The sequence below is a fragment of the Nelumbo nucifera genome, chromosome 5 (assembly GCF_055504915.1).
Source record: "Nelumbo nucifera cultivar China Antique chromosome 5, China Antique-T2T, whole genome shotgun sequence".
NCBI classification, from domain to species: domain Eukaryota; kingdom Viridiplantae; phylum Streptophyta; class Magnoliopsida; order Proteales; family Nelumbonaceae; genus Nelumbo; species Nelumbo nucifera.
Genome location: NC_142653.1, coordinates 58,256,143 through 58,274,765, shown reverse-complemented (window position 1 = coordinate 58,274,765; position 18,623 = coordinate 58,256,143).

The following is an 18,623-nucleotide window of genomic DNA, read 5'->3' as shown; positions in this document are numbered from 1 at the left end:
TTCTTGCAATGGTAATGAGAATTAATAAAATTCTTATTATTCTTATTTAGCATTAATAAAATTCGTATTATTCTTATTTATTATGGTTCATTAATAAAATTAATAATTTTTATCAGTTACCTTCATCAGAATTTTATTTGAATTCTCATTACCTTTGTAAGAATTAACTTCTATATGATAAATCCAACTTTACCTCCTTTAACCGCTGAAAACCTTATATGAACTGCTAAACTGCTATAAAAAATATCATTTACTCTTGTAGATATCTTGCCATCTAATGTTGTGGGTAACGGAAATGAAAAATTAACCCACCATATGGTTGGAATAAAAAAGATAAAGCCATCTTCTACCTTAATGATCAAGAATTGAACCAATGAAAATAGGCTGAAAATATTTAAAAAAGCAAGAAAATAGTTTAAAGAACAAATTGCTCATCCATTTGCAATTTGGAAATCTCTTCATGGTGGTTAATGTGGCACAACATTGGCTATTGAGAACATAAGATGTACTTTCATGTTTTTTTTTTTTTTTTCTAATTTAAATGAAAGAGTAAATTGCTAAAACCTCCTGTAAAATTTTTTATCATTGTTAAACCCCCCCAAAGTTTAGTAAATGCAAATAACTCCCATGAACTTTTTGACATAGTTGCAAGTAGACCCTCTATTAGAATCTTTTTAACAAAAAGCATAAAATGTCCAAAATACCCATGTATTTACTTTTGACCAAATTGTTTATTTTCCAATTTTTTCTTCATATCGATCACTACCCCAATCCATTGTAATCTATTTTTTGGAATTGATGTATTGAATTCTCTTTTTTTGTTGCTCATAACATTTATTTTATTTTTTTATTATAAACCAACCTCAATAATAACTACATGGGTATTTGGACATTTTTCATGCCTCTTGTTAGAGGATTTTACAAAGGGTGTCTACTTGCAACTGTGTCAAGAAGTTTAGGGGAGGTGATTGCAATTACCAAATTTTAGGGGAGGTTTGGGTAATGGTCAAAAACATCAAGGGAGGTTTAAACAATTATCATGGTTTTTTTTTTCAATTATTGAACAAGAAGAGGGATTTTTGTGTATTTTCCCTAACAATCATTAAATGAGAATGTAAAATAACATTTTTACCATTGACTTATTTTACGATTATGAACAAAAAGAAAGGAGTTTTGCAGTTTTTTTTTTTTTTTTGTAATAAGCATTAAATGAGAAAGAAGAATCATTTCTTGATAAGCCTAAAATGAGAACAAATTTACATATTTACCACTGCTCATTCTCTTATTCAAACCTTAGAGATGTCATATTTTAGTTTAGTGAAAATTCCATAAGCCAACGGCATCTATTCGTACTTTTATAGATAGTATAAATTAGTAATATTTTATTTATTTTTGCATTAATAGAGTAGTTTAAACATTACAATCTATTTTGCACCTATGAATATTCTCATTTAGCCCTTTTTTAACTCACATCTTTTATTAACCGATTTACTATTTCAACATAAATCTTTTGTCACATTTTAATCTCTTATTCATCTTGCAATAGTTAGTTTTCTTCTCTAGTCTTACTAACCTTTGTAGAATCAATCATCACATAGGTTTTTTATTAGAGTTATGCTTAGAATAATGTAATTAATTGTTTAATTATTCTATTTACTTATTTATAGACTTTTCTCTTAATAGATAAAATAATTGCCTTCCTTTTTTCATCCAAAAAATTATAAAATATCCCCAAAACATTGGTAGAGTAGAAGCATGTTTCAAAGGGTCTGTGTGGGGTGCCTAACACCTTCCCAAGTCCCCAAACCCTAAGAATCTCTATTCCATTAGGAAATGAGCCACTAAGAAAACTTTTGTTTTTTTTTTTAAAACTCAGGTTTTCCTAAATTCCCAATTCCCAAAAATTTAAGTGGTGATGCAATCCATCTATTCCAATCATCTTTCCTCCAAGTCTGGTAGCCACAATTAGAATCAAGGATTTTTCAAAAATCTCCCTTTTCAAGGTATTTGGTATCATTTCCTCCATGTGAGTCAATTATTGAGAAATCACCATTTAAGTTGTTTGGTATTGAGTATCATGAGTGATTATTTTTAATTGAAATCATTATTCCATGTGCTACATTACCATAACTTAGATGCCTAATGGTATAAATGGTAAATCCACATCTAATGGTCAAGATTATGTATAATAGTGTTTTTGTAGGAAATTTCCCAACAAATACAGGAAATAACAGGAAAATAATAGAAAAATGCAGATTTTTTTGCAAAAATAATAGATTTTTATGGGAAATTTCAGAGAATAACACAACTTTGTAGAAATTAACGAAAAATTAGAGAAAATAATAGAATACTACATTTTTTTTCAAAAAATTGTACAATGTTGCAAAACATTGCAGAAATTTGGTTAAATAGAAGAAAATCAAGAATTTATGGTGAAAATAATAAAGTTTTCAAGAGAGTTGTAGAAAATGGCAGAGAATAACAGAAAATTCTACATGCAATTTTAATTTTTTGCAAAAAATTGCAAAATACCATAGAAAATTGCAAAGCTTCGTTAAATAGAAGAAATTGCAAAGTATTTAGAATTTTGTAGAAAATAGCATAAGAATGCAGAAAATCTAGAATTTGGGCAAAATAGTAGATTTTTGTTGCAAAATTGCAGAAAATAACAAAATTTTGTGGAAAATTGCAAAAAATGGCAAGGAATAACAGAAAAATCAAATATAATTACAGATTTTTGCAAAAAAAATGTAGAAAATAATAGAAAATTGGCATACAATCGAAGATTTTGTGCAGAAGTTTGCAAAATCTTATACAAAATTGCAGAAATTTCATTAAATAGCAGGAAATTGTAGGAGATCTAGAATTTTGTAGAAAATAGCATGAAAATGCGAAAAATCTAGAATTTTGGGGAGATAATAGGTTTATTTTTGCAGGAAAATTGTAGAGAATAACATAGTTTTATGGAAATTTGCAGAAAATGAAAAAAATATAAATAATTGCAGATCTATGGTAGAAAAATGACAAAAAAATGGCATACAATTGTAGATTTTTGTAAAATTTTGCAAAATATCAAAAAAATTGCAGAAATGTCATTAAATAGTAGGAAATTGCAAAACATCTAGAATTTTGGGAAAATAGCAGACTTTTTGTAGGAAAATTGCTAGAAATAATAGAAAAATATCATACAATTGCAGTTTTTTTTTGCAAAAAAATGGCATGCGATTACAGATTTTTGTATAAATTTGCAAAATATCACAAAATATTAGAGATATTTCCCTAAAATCTAAAATTTTGTAGAAAAAGAACATATTTTTGTATGAAATTTGCATATCTTTTACAAAAAAAATTGCCAAAATCTGTAGAGGCTTATTTCATATAGTGGTAAAATGCAGATACTCTAGAATTTATGGGAAACTAGTAGATTTTTTGCAAGAAAGTTGTAGAAAATAATCGAATTTTGTGGAGAATTGCAGATAATGGTAAAAAATAACAGAAAATAGCATGTAATTGCAGTTTTTTTGCAAGAACTTGCAAAATGTCACAGAAAATTGCAAAAATATGGTTAAATAGAAGAAAATTGCAGAAAAACCAGAACTTTGTAGAAAAATAGTAGATTTTGGTAGGAAAGTTGCATTTTTGATAGAAAATTGCATAAATCTATAGAAAAATTTTTAAAATAGTAGGAAACTGTAAAAAATAGAATGAAATGCAAAAAATCCAAAGTTTTGTAGAGAAATAGTAGATTTTTATTGGAAAATTGCAGAAAATAATAAAAATTTATGGAAAATAACAACTACTTAGTCATTGTCTTATATATCATAATAATGCAATAATAAAATGTCGTATCAAAATGAAGTTTAACATGGAATTTAAAATTTCCAGAAGTCCTTGCCAATAATACTGGCAAAGCTATTGATTATGACTCATGTGTCTCTCCCATAAAGCATTGGCAATACTATCTTTCGTTGCGTTTAGCTCTATGATAGAATTGGAAGAAGTAACACATTGTTGATTCACAACTTATTGCATTTATGATGCAATGACATGCTTGCTCTCTGCCAATTTTTAATGTGTGCATCGATACATGCTTCTTATGTTGTAATAATGAGCCATTGCATATCTTGGTTATAGCATGACATGTTATTCAAAATGGGGAATTTACCTTTCATTGCCCAAAGCAAATGCTTGATTACAATGCGTAATAATAAGTGTATATAGTTAAAAAAATCCTCATTTGATCTAAACCTATAATGGTGCCCTTAAAAATCAGATAAATGGTACTTGTGACTAGTATAAGGAGTAAAGAAATCAAGTGCAGTAGCAAAACTGGCATCAATAAGGTAGTATTTACTTGTGTTTTATTCTAGTTGTGAGAATAATGAAATAAGTGAATAAATGAAAAATGAGTCAAGCATTTAATTATAATCACCTGGTGGAACCACAAAAAACCATATGTTTGGCCTATTAATGGCTTTTGCAAGGATCCTAAAGTCATGTATTAAGCTTTCCCAACCTGTATATATAAATGTGAATAAAATGTCAAAATCACATATTGCTAATACATTTGAAGTGCAATCCTTTTTCTTACCTTTATAAGGAATTTGCTCTACAGTTAACACACTAGCTAAAATTTGTATGCCATCCAGAACCCCCAAGCAATCTCAAATACCATAACATAATATAATTATAGTTCTCTTTGAAAGAAAATTGAATAATGAACCAACTGATTAATCTCAAATGGAACAATTACCTTAAACATTGGGTAATATCTCTCTAAAGTTCTAATGAATGTCGAAACTATAGTGAATGGTGGTGGAGTTACAAGCTTTCTCCCTAACTTATAGATCGCTATAATAACCTTTTTGAAATGTGTGTTAATTGTCCAAGAAGAATGCTATACTGGAAGCATTCACCCATAATATGGTTTCTCTCATTCTGACCAATTGTTAATAGGAAGAATGTAAAAGACTTTTCAACTATAGTGCTTCATGTATCTTTTAGATATCCCTTCTAGGTAATAAGATTTGCTAAGTTTTTGAACATGTCTCTCCATCATAAATGAATTCTAACATTTATCTGCATGTTCTAGGTCATTTAGGACTTCATTTGAAATGTATGTATGTCCACTTAAAGAATATGTCATGCATGATTGTTTGGTAATCCGTGCACTATATAACTTTGGTACTAAAGGGAGTATACAACACATAATCATTTATTAACCAGATAAGGATGAATTATCATAACTACCATCACTTGAATACATCTTTTCCGCATTGAAATATACATGTACATTTTCAAGATCATCCGAGTTTATCTCATTGTAAGGCTATGCATAAATTCATACAAACATAATCTATTATAAAATATTGTTGGATGGATATAATGCAAATAAGAAATAATCAACAACAAACTATCAACGCAACTTTAACATAAATGTCTCAATTTAAAATTTGTTCAAAGTATGTGGTGCAACATAAACCATAAAGTAAAATCAATAAATATTAAAGTTTAACATAGATACCTAAACCAATACATCTATAGTAAAAACTAACAAAGGAAAGGAATAAGTTAGCTATAACAATCTAACTGCTTGGTGGCTCATTTCCCATTAAAGCATGCAACCAAGTAGGCCCTAGTTTTTGTGTTATTGTGAAGAAAGATTCCCTTCACTTCACATCGTGGAATAGTTCAGTCACCTTGAAGTAACAATAGTAAGGGAATTGTGAGGCTTCAAATACTTTATTAAGAATCAAAATAAACTATTGAATACTTGCAAGTTCTCGTTGTTTCCTATCCCCACTACAAGAAAAATGAAAACTAGTGGCAATTTAGAAGGTGGCTAAAGACCGGCTGCCGCTAGAAATAAGGCCTTTTTTCTCCTCTTCTTTTTCCCTTTTTCTCATTCTCTTCCTGCTCTCTTTCACTCTTGCACGATCTCTCTCGCTGTCGACATCGACCTCTCACCACCGAACGACATCCAAGGACATTGGCATCAATAGGTAATCTCTCTCTCTCCCCTTTTCTCATTCTCTTCTCGCTCTCTTTTAGTCTCTCTCTCTCATTCTCTACTCACTCTCTTTCAGTCTCTCTCTTTCTCATGGTCAACGTCGATCTCTCATCATTGGACAACATCCTAGGACACCAACATCACTAGGTGACCACTCTCTCGTGCAATCTCTCTCTCTCTCTCTCTCTCTCTCTCTCATATTACTCTTAATTGTATGGTTTTTTGTGGAAAGCGTGAGGCGAGGAATTATTAGGTTTATACTTTGAACTTAAAAGAAAACTTGAATGAATTGCTTTAAGTTGAGTTGAGTTGAATTTGTTCAATTTATGCCTCTCCCTCCTTATGAGACAGAACCTGTGCCAAATTGTTAATTATCAAATCCTTTCTTGCTGCATCAACTTATGTTCTTCTCAGTCTTCCTGTAGCTCTTTGAGATCTCCTAAATTCCCAAAAAGTGCATTAGACATCAATTTGTTGCTCTGTCGGTTTGTTTCTTTTACTATAATGAAAACAATCTGCCTAGTTTATTAGGGAGCAAGTTGGTTAATCTTAGTTGGGCCTAAAATGGATAATACTTTCAAATACTATTGGCACATGTTTTTGTGTGAATAGTACAACCCATTTTAGTTGATCTTAGTTGGTACATGACATCAACTAGCTATACAACCCATTTTAGTCCAATTTTTCTTCTCTTCTCTTGGTAAGATCTTGTTTTCTCCAAGATTCAGCAATAAATGCAACAACTGAATTTAGAATCAAGGACCTCCTACAGGTAACCCTCCTAAAGTGACTGAAATTTTACAGAAAGCCATTCAAGTGATGTAGTATTATACTTGGATACCTGTACAAAGGTGCTATATCATGTCAAATACTTCAACTTTTATTGTAAATTCCATATTTGATTCTGTATCCAGCCATATCCTTGCCACATCCGAGTAACATAAGTCTAGCCATTAGGGGGGTGAATGGGTGCCACATACCTTGCTACCAAGATTCCGGAGGTTTCTGGCATTCTATTGCAACAGATTCTCTCCTAGATCCTCAAAAGCATGAACAAGCAATTATATGGCCAAATTACCATAAGGAATGTTGTATATGGACCATTACTGCACATAAGGAATTTCTAAACTGTTCCCTAGGGCTTTGTTTTATTCCATTTATTTGTTTATTTTTTAATAAGAAAAGACTATATGTATGCCAAAAAGTGAAGGATTAAAAGAATAATGAGGAAACTGAAAACCAGAAGCAAAACAAGCACCAAAACAAATTTAGTGTTTGTTTTAATCTACTACTACTACTACACACACACATAATATAGTCATGATCTTTTATAATATGATGACATAGGGCTATATGATGAGGACATTGGCACTAATATGAAGTGTTAGACTTTACATAACAACTTCAGGAAACTCAAAAGGCAGACATATCACATATCAATATAATTTATTTCATATTCATGAAAATATGTCTCTACTACTTTGACATTATAATCTCTTGTTTGTTGAATCACCAACCTTTTGACAGGATTTCTTATTGATAATAAGAAAAACTACATCAAAAGAAAAAAAAAAGAAAAAGGGAAGCATAATAGCTTGATGTTTGAGAACCAGGTTGTGGTATCTCATTTAGTTGCTGGAAGACTAGACTTGAGTGGGGGAACAATTGCTGAAGGGGCTCGAGTTAGTGCTAGCTAATCAAGAGGACAAGGTAGCAATGGTAGAGAACTTGAAAAGATTCTTGCTTGGTTCAAAAGCTCTCAAGGTAGTCACTTGTCTAAACATTGAGGCAAGTTCTACTACTTCTGCTTCTCTCATTGTGTTGGAAGCCTCAAATAAAGAAGGGGAGGATGCAATTTTCAATGTTGGAGAAGATAAAGATTGGGGAAGAAAAAAGAAGAGAATTTTCTAAAGTGGGTGAAAGGGTCGAGCAACAACAAAGGGTGTATAGTAGAAAGAAAAGCATTATAACACTGATGAATGAAGGTGTTGGAGTTGAAAGGGCGGAAGTGGAAGAATAGGAGGTATTGGGGGGGGGGGGGAGTAAGGGAGGAAAGTACCATTGACGGAAGGGTGGATATTGAACAACCAGTAGGTGGAGGTTGGAAAATCACTTGGCTTGTTTTTTCTGGTTGGGGAGAGCGTGGTTAGAAAGGCAATCGAACATTTTGAAAGAAGCAAGAAGGGGGTGAGGTGTGGAATGAAGGAGTAGGGAGGGAAGAGGATTTTACTGAGTAAGAGTGAAGGGAATTGCCAAAAGAGTTAACAAGGGAAGGTGGGGAGATGAAGAAGGGAGGGAAGAGGATTTTTCTGACGAAGAGTGAAGGGAGTTGTCAAAAGAGTAAAGAGGGGAGGGTGAAGGGAGTTCTCCTGGAAAAAGTTAGGGGTTTAAGAGAAGGAAGAAGAAGAGTTTTGTTAAGGAATATGGTGTTTTTACACAAATTAAGAAAAAAGACCTTGGGGACAGGTTTGGGTAAGTGTTGGGATTTCAAATTTGTAATTTGGACAATATGGTCTGATCTGTTGTCTGTTCTGTTGTTCATGATGTTCCAAGGTGTTGCCTTAACACCTAGTTAGATTGTATATTTTTTCATTTTTAATGACAATTTTTACTTTTACCATCAGAAAAATTTAAAGTAAAATGTGATAGGTAAAGAATGGGAACTAAGGATTCAATATATGAAAAAGAGGTTCAGATCTGTAATAGTCAAAAAATGGGAAGACGAAAGTTTATAGTTCAGACTTCCTGAGAAAAAAGATAGAAGAGAAAAAATAAGATCACACTCCTACCCTTAGTAACTTTGAAACAAACTTTTATTCTATTCCATTGATTCAACTCTTGAAATTGCAATTACAATGTCTATCTGTTCATAGAAATTTCAATAATTTAGTCCAATAGTATACTTGTAAACAAAATGAACTAGAATAGAAATAACTCCATTGAAGGAGATCAGTGATAATAGCTTCTTAGTTTCACCTTTAATTAAGGTTTGTATAGGTTTCCTTACCTTTTCCTTCAATCCAAACACAACATAAGGGAAGTTGAAAGTCAACACTTTGATATTCAATTAATTAGTCCCCCTTATATCCTTGGCCATAATAGTAAGTACATCAAATACTTCATCCATGTTCCCTTCATTATGATTTATCTTGACAAGAGCCTTTGCAATCTCTCCATCAGGAAGCCTATAGATCTTTAGAATATTTTGCATCACACTTTAACTCATTTCCTTACTCATTCCTTCATTGAAAAGTGACTTAATGAGAGCAATAGAAGTTATAGTATTAGGAACAAAACCAGAAGTCACCATTTCATTATATAGATCAAGTGCCTTTCGAATATTGCCTCCCCTACAATGAGCATGTATAATGATATTATAGGCTGCTTCATTAGGCTTCCAGTTTCTCTGAGACACAGATTTAAACACTTGATCTGCTTCATTCATCAAACCCTTCATGCAAAATCCCTTTATGAGAGCCAGCACACTCTTAAATTCAGAATTACTACAATTCCCCATCAAAGTATCATATGTGATGTCATTTGCAATTGACTCTTCATAATTCAACTTGAATAGAAACTTCTTGGCTTCCTTTTTCCGAGCTTGCTTACTTAAACCATTTATAAGCACATTATAGGTAACAACCCCTTTTGAATCATTTCATCATGTAGATGGAGAGCCTTTTTAACATCACCTTCTATGTAGTAACCATTGATCAGAGTTGTATATGCAACTTCATCAGGAGATAGACCTATGCACAACATCTCATGGAAAAAAATCACAAGCTTCAGCCAGTCTCCTTTGATCACAGAGACCTTGAACTAGTGCTGAGTATGTAATTATATATGGCGAAACACCCTTCCTAACCATCTCCTGCTTCATCTGGAATGCCTTTTCTAAATCCTGATTTATGCAAAAAACTATTTATAACTATACTGTAACTTACCACATCTGGGTTTAACCCTTTAACCACCATATCTTGAATGACTCCCAAAGCCTCATATAGTCTTCCTAATATGCAGTGTCCATTGATTAGTGTGCTTGATACAAAATACCATATTAGGTATTTTGCATGAATAAAGATGAGTTTTAGTAACTGAAATTAGCAGTGAAAAGGTAGTTATTTTCTGTATGTTTGATGCCAATTTCCTACTCCCTGTTCAAATTCTTATGTTTTGGTTTGTGTCATCAGGTGCCAGTTGTGGGAGAAGGAAATTGAACTTAAGGAGATGAAAGAGCAACTGAATGAACTCGTAGGCCTACTACGACAGAGTGAAGCATAGAGAAAAGAAATCTTGAAAAGCAGCAAAAGCTGAGAGAACAAGTTGTTACCATTGCATTGGCTACATCAGCTTCGGTGTGATTATATATGATAATGGAGACTTGTCTTTTTTTTTCTTTATTTCATCACATGATAGAATAGAAAACAAAAAAGTACCGTAGTGCACCAAGATCTTTCACCTCAAACTCTTGATGAAGGAGCTGTTTGAGGGACTCAATCTCATGATTGTCATTTCCTGTCACCACAATATCATCAACATATACTGCAAGTAGTGTTCGAGAGGACTCCACCCTCTTGATGAATAATGTATGATCTGACTGGGCCTGTACATAACCAAACATTCCAAGGGCTAATCTGAACCTATCAAACCAGACTCTAGGTGACTGCTTCAAACCATACAATGCCTTGTTTAGTCGGCAAACCTTCTTACCTGTCCCTGTATCATAGAATCCAAGAGGCAACTGCATGTAAACCTCTTCCTGTAAGTCTTCATTCAAAAAGGCATTTTTAATATCCATCTGAAACAGGGGCCAAGAATGATTTGCTGCAAGGGATAACAAAACTCGGATGGTGGTCATCTTGGCTACTGGGGCAAAGGTCTCCAGGTAGTCTATACCATAAGTCTGAGTGAACCCCTTTGCAACCAGCCGGGCTTTGTACCTTTCAATAGAGCCATCAGCATTATGCTTCACAGTGAACACCCATCTGCATCCCACCGGTTTCTTTCCTTTTGGTGGGTCAACCAGTGCCCAAGTATTATTCTTCAACAGGGCATCCATTTCGACTTGCATTGCATCTTTCCATTCTGGAACTGATAAGGCTTCTTGCACTGTTCTTGGAATAGGGACATCGGCAATGGAAGTGAGATAGGACCAGTAAGATGGAGACAGATGATCATAGGATAAGAACTATGAGATGATGTGAGCTGTAGAAGTGGTGCAATGTCGTTTCCCTTTGCGAATGGCAATAGGGAGATCAAGGTCATCCACAAGAGAGGAAGTGGCAACAGTGAGAGGTATCTCAGTAGGCTCTGGATCTGGAGTCGCAGAAGGAACTAGAGCTGGCCGGGACTGCCGATGACTAGGATCAACCTGCCTGCATCGCCTGTGATAGACTCTCAACTCCGGCTCCCTCTGACCACCCTCACCACAGCCTTCATCATCCAGTGGAATAGGTAAAGGAACAGCTCCACTCAAAACAGCCCCACTTCTACCAGCCCCACTTCCACTCTCACTGCTCTCCCCCTGAGGAAAGAAACTCAAAACAGCCCCACTCTCACTGCTCTCCCCCTAAGGAGAAACCCTAGGATAATAGGGTGTCTCCTCAAAGAAGGTGACATCCATGGAGACAAACCGTTTCCCTGAAACCGGATCATAGCAGGAATAACCCTTTTGAGTTTGTGCATAACCAAGGAAAATGCATTTGGAGGCCTTAGGTTCAAACTTGGAATGATGAGGCCCGAGAAGCTGAACGAAACATGTACAACCAAAGGTTTTAAGGGGAACAATGAACAACTCCTCGTTTGGGTATAGAAGGGAAAAGGGGGTTCTCATATCAAGAACCCGGGAAGGAACTCGATTAATGAGATAAACTGTCACGAGGATAGCATCACCCCAGAAGCGAATAGGTACATTGGAGGTAAACATAATGCTTCTAGCTACCTCCAAGATATGCCTATTCTTCTTTTCAGCAACACCGTTCTGTTGTGGTGTATAAGGGCAAGTGCTCTGGTGAATAACTCCATGGTTAAGAAGGTTGGAGGTCAATGACTGAGCAAAGTATTCCTTTGCATTATCAGATCTAAGGACTTTGATTTTGGTCCCAAACTGAGTGAGAACCATCTGATGAAAGTTTTGGGTCAGAGCAGGAACCTCATCTCGAGAACGCATAAGATAGACCTAAGAAAAGCGAGTATGGTCATCAACAAACAATAGAAAATATCTGTACCCACCCATCGAAGATATATGATATGGCCCCCAAACATCAGTATGTACAATATCAAAAGAGGAATTACTCCTTTTATTACTTAAAGAATAAGAGGTTCTACAATGTTTAGCAAACTCACAACTCTCACACCTTAACTTTGATAACTCAACAGAGTCAAATAAAGCAGGAAATAGACTTTTCAAAGACTTAAAAGACAAATGACCTAATCGGTTATGCCAAAGCATAACCGAACTCACAGACTGGGAAACAAAAGACTTCTTATCCACTAACTCTTCCCGACGAGAACTCTCTCCAAGCAGATAGATTTCGTTCGTCTCACGGCCAGTCCCAATCACTTTCATCGTCTCCAAATCCTGAAAAACACATCGATCAGGGAAAAAGGTTACTGAACAGTTCATGTGTTTGGTAATACTACTAACTGAAAGCAGGTTAGTATCAAGCTTAGGAACATGCAAGACAAAAGATAAAGAGATAGTATCCGATAGCTTGATGTCCCTCTTGCCCGAAATGGGAACAAGAGAGCCATCAACAATGGACACTCTATCTCGGCCAGAGGACAAGTGATAAGAAGTGAACAAAGATGGCAAGATAGTCATATGGTCAGATGCACCTGAATCTATTACCCAACAGTGGTCAGTATTACCTGGAGTTGAAGCATGGTAAGCTGAGGCTCGAGTACCTGAATGTGCAAATGCAGATGTAGCAGGAGTTGGTGGTGACTGAGATGATTGAGCTGAACTTTCAACTTCCTTTTCCAGCTGTATGAGGGCAGCTCGAACAGCAGCTAAAGTCTCTAGGGATGTGCCTAATGAGGATGCTGAATCAGTGTTCACGGCCACATGAGCATTACCCTTCTTATTTCTTAGTTTTGCTGGGACCAAGTGAGGAGGTAGCTTCTAACAAGTATCTTTTGTGTGCTTGGGTTTCTTGCAATGTTCACATACCAGATCCCATTTATCTTCCTTCTTCCGGTCCCTTTCTGAGTCACCCCCTAGCTTAGGTTTTATAGCTGTCAAGGCTGGGAAAGAGGGCTGAGGCTGCATCATGACTTTCCTCCTGGTCTCTTCACTATGCACTAGGGAGTATGCTTGAGAAAGGGTCACACTATCTCTTGTCGATATCTGTTGTCGCACAATGTCATAATCTGAATTCAAACCAGCCAGAAACTCAAATACCCTATTCGTCTCGACTTGCTTTCTATGAGTCTGTGCATCTTTGGGACTCTCCCACTCAAGGGTCTCTAGATGGTCAATCTCATGCCACAAGGATTTCAAGGTAGAGAAGTAGACAGAAACAGGCTTCTCTCATTGTTTAAGGCTGTTCACCTCACACTTCAGTTCATAGGCTCTGGCAACATTAAGGGGTTGGGAATAGGTTTCTTTCACAACATCCCATTTCTCTTTGGCTGTCTTTGCCCACAAGAAATTTCGGCTGATATGTGGCTGCATAGAATTACACAGCCATGCCATAACCAAATAGTTCTCTTGAACCCACTTGGTGTATGTTGGGTCCTCCTTGGAAGGTTCTTTCACATCTCCCAAGAGGTAACCCAGTTTTCCCCCTCCTCCAATAGCCATCATGGCTGATTGAGCCCACTCCAAGTAATTTGACCCATCAAATCTCATAGTTGTAATCTGAAACCCGGTTTCAGATACACCACCAAAACTATTGTTTCCAAAACTACTTTCTCCCTGACCCTTAAACTCCATCTTTGATCAAGAATCAATGGCTACAAACTGTTAGAGCCACTATACCAGAAAACAGAGTAAAACAAGCAGGTCTGAAATCTGATCTAAAACCAACACAAAACTGATATGAAATCTGATCTGATCTGATTTGAAAACAACCCAAATCTGATATGAAATCAATCGCCTATCACATTATATGCAAGAAATCAACTCAAATCTGATCTGAAATCAATCGGCATGCACAGTACCAGGCAGCCTGTCAATCTAAGATGCTATTTTTTCTGAAATCACTACTGTGGGGCCCATTGCTACGAGAGCAAAATTAGGGTTTCAACTGTAGGTCTGAAATAAGTGCGCAGCTGCACTCTCCAAGCAGTCCGCACAAGTGGGACTTGTCGTAGGGCAATATGAAACCCTAAAACTAATCACCTTTGAGAGGGGGGGTGTGTTCGGCCCAATAGTCAAACCCTAGAAACAAACTTAAACACAGTTCGGCAAGTCAAACCCTAGAAACAAACTTGAACACAGTTCGGCCCCTCCTTCTAGACAGGTCCAACCTATCTCAACTGATTGCAGTCTCTGAAACTCAATAATAAAAAAATCTTACTTATGTACTTCGGTTTACTGTCTTCTAGGGTTACCTGAACCCTAACCTTTGCTGCTTCTTCCTGAATACCAACTCTCTGCAAGTCGCGACAAGTCTTCAACTGCTACAAACCTCTCCTGGTAATCTCCAAGATTCAGCCATCGAATACTTCTTCAAAGCTTCCAGCCCTAGCTAGTCCTCATGTGGTCGGCTGGACTAGACACACATGAGAAGCCCTAGATAGGCTCTGATACCAAGTAGAAGATCAAGACTGTAATCAGTCTTGAATCCTAATAGGTTTTAGGTTTACAAAATAGAAGAAAAGTGAGAGAAAGAAGAGAGAATAGAAGAGAAATAGGAGAACACAAGTGGTTGAAAGGAGGAACAGATTCTAACTGATCTGCCGCCGCCACTTTCTTATTATTTATAGGTTATGTTTAGTACACAATGGAAATGACACATCTGCCCTTAGTACTTACATAATAAATAAAGTAAATAAAAGCTGAAATAAATAACAACTGAATTAACAAACTGACTCAAACTGACACTACTATAACTGAAACAAATAACTACACATGCTGTCCTACGAACGCAGTGGGGACCACTGCAGTGGGGCCCACATCAGTGTTCTCTACATGTCCATATAAGTTGGTATTATAACCAAAACAACCCCATAGAAAGCAACACAAAAATTCCTTGATATGGACATGTGTACAAAAAATGGTGATTGGTTAGACTGCATCTCTATTCCTACTTGCAAGAGTATGATTAAAAAATTTGAATTCCTCTAGTCAGCAATAACTAGTCTTTCTGAGCTTCCTTAGTGCACCTGTACTGTTTTCTCAACATTATTTTTACGAATAAAGTGCACACATTAAAACTATCTTTCTCCTTCTCTCTTCAATAGAGATAATCCAAAAAAAAAAAAAAAACAGAACCAGTAAGAGGAACCATCCAGTATAATTTAACTTACAAATTTTGAAGTGATATAGGCCTGCAAACATATCAGATTGAATCAGATAAACTAATACCCAAATCAGGTATCAAGAAATGGTGGAATGGTAATCAATTCTGGGGTTAAGCACTTGAAAAAAGCGGCATAAATTTTGAACTCAGATCCAACTCATGTTTCAAGAAATGGTTGCTTATGTCTCCTTAAATCATCTAGATGTGAAGCTGCCTCTCACATATGTTGGTGTAGCAATATGTTTCTCATGTAGCTGATCTATCCTTGTAAACATAGCTTGGGAGCAAACCTTCCCACTTATTGGCATCCCCAGTTCAGTAGATATATGCATACCAAAGAAAAAGAATGATTAAATATCATTTATAAAGGTTGAAAGTTATTATGTAAACCACAGTGACAATCTTCTGAATGAAAAGTGCCCAATAACCTAGTGCTTCATGGCAAAACTGATTATGTGTTTATGGTCTGGTGCATCCATTGGCAATGGTGAATAACATCATTGCCAGAAAAGTTTTGAAATCTACCACGACCCCAGTGCAACAATGTCTCAACCTAGATACACTTATAGCAATGATATAGCCTTTAGAATAGTTTTGAATAAAAAAACAAAAGGAGAAAGGGTAAGCTAAGGAAATTTGGGTGTTTCATCCAAGATCAAAAGCCAAGGTGGAAGAAACTCTGGGTTTCTGGCAAACAGAGAGAGCATCCTCCTGAATTTTTTAATGTGATCACGTTCATCTTTTGACAATTTAATTTTTTTGATATTGGACTTTTTTTGATGGACAGATTGAGTATTCTGAAATTTTTAATGTGATTTACTTTGTCTGCTGTTGCCAATAAAAGTAATTATTGAGAGCACTGACACTCCATAGAAAACTTAGAAATGTGCATGTGTGGTACCTAAAAGGCATTGGGGAGTTAACATATCACAATATGTGGAAAACTAATAAAATTTGATATAGAGTATTCTGGAGACCATTGTGGAATTTACATGCTTAAGAAAGCTTCTGGAATCTTAAAATTGTAATGTCACATTGCTTGGGGTAGAAGAATTCTTCCTCTAGATATGGTCATCTTTGTAGGAAAATAAGAAGGGAAAATTTGATTGATACTTGTTTTTGATATTGAACTTTGGTCCTGTTTGATGTGATTTGAGTTGCTATAGAAGTTTATCTTGGGTAGTTTGATGACAAGGTAAAACCATTTTACTAGAACTGTTGGTGCTTATACTACAAACTTCAGTAGCGTCATATTTTTCCCCAATACATATAGACCAGCCAACTACTTTGCTACGCTTGAGTGATTGTTATTATTATTATTTTTTTGATGAATCTTGAGTTTAACAACTTGAGTGATTGTTATATACTTATGTTCACATATCTGCATTTTTATTTATACAAAGCTTGTCTATTTGTTTCATGTTCTAATCATTTTGCATGCTATTCACTTATGAGAGCTATATCTTCTGTTTTATGCTAGATATTGAGTCTTCTATCACTGCTTGAATCTGTCTTCATCAGTCTTTCCCTTGTGTTCTTATAGTCTTCAATTTGCATCAAGTCAATCTTACTGTTCATTTCTTTGGACTTAGTTGAACTTCTGAAAATATATTGATAAAATCAATATATTTTATACAGAGGTAATCTAGTAGATTTACAAACTTGAGAGCCTTGAACTGTATATTACAGTTCCCCCAATGCACCCTTGACCCCTCTATTCTGGAAGAAAAGAAACCAGATTCATCACTTCTCCTTGACCGCAGACATTGCTAGGGAAATCTGCTAGATCATTTGTTGATCTTCTAATTCATCAGAATGTGAAGTTCCTCATAGCTACTACTAGTGAGGGAACGTAGCACATCCGAATACATTGCTTTTCTAATACTTGTTAACTATTGCAGCATTTCCTTTTATGTCTCTTTCTTGTTCTCTGTCAATGATCTGTTCATCTCTGACCTTTGTTAACAGTAATGAGGTCAAGTTGTCTCTCTTTCATATTAATGTCAATCATGACCATCTCCTAAAACAGTTTTATTAATTACAATTTTCTGTTTAATACTTGGTTTTTACATTATTGATGTTTAATGTCTTCTGGTAACAACCACTTTATACGTTGAAGGGTCCTTCCCTCTTCCCTGGTCCATCAGGATGAAAATTGCATTTGGTGCTGCAAAAGGCCTTGCCTTTCTTCATGAAGAAGCTGAAAGGCCAGTCATATATACGGACTTCAAAACATCCAATATCCTGTTAGATGCGGTAAGTGACTAAAAGTACAAGTCTAAACTCTTTTCCAAAAAATTATTGCTCTTCTAATGAAATGCTGTTCCAGGAATATAATGCAAATCTTTCAGACTTTGGACTTGCCAAAGATGGTCTGGAGGGTGATAAGACTCGTGTTTCTACTAGAGTGATGGGAACCTTTGGATATTCAGCCCCCGAGTATGTGATGACCGGTAAGTTTGATTAAATGTTTCAGACTATTGAATTATTGGCAGTCGCGATTGCCGCTAAAGACGTTTTGGTCTGCCGCTAGAAGTATTTTTAGTGGCTGTTTTTTGTTCTTTATTCCAAGCATGAGTTAGCTCCTTAGCTATCTATTGTACATCACAATAGAATACCCTCATTTAAACTCTAGTTGATATCCTTGTTCTATGCTGTAAATTACAACCGAGTTGCACTATTCCTTATTTCAGAATTAGATTGAAATTATTGAAATATAGATCAATTTTTTGCTAAATGATTGTTATTCTAATTTTTTTTGTTCATTTGTTAGTGAAACCTCATTACTTTCATTTTAACTCATGTAATATATGAATAATTAATTTACCTTTTACAGTAATTACTTTGACTTTAGTAAAAGATACAACTTGTATCGGCATTATATAATGAAGGCTCTCATGTTAACTAAGGGAAACTACCATGTAGTCAATTCTAAATAGATGGGCTGAATGATTTGAAGAGTAAAAGAACAGAAAATTGCAAAGGATTAAAGATTTGGAACTTACAGGTGGTGGAAGATTGTCCAAAGTAATCACATATAAAAAGAAAAACCAAACCTGAAAATAATAGAATATGTTAAAACTATATATATATATACACCGGTGACCATCCATTGTAGTAGTGGATGGCTCACCCCATTTAAAGAT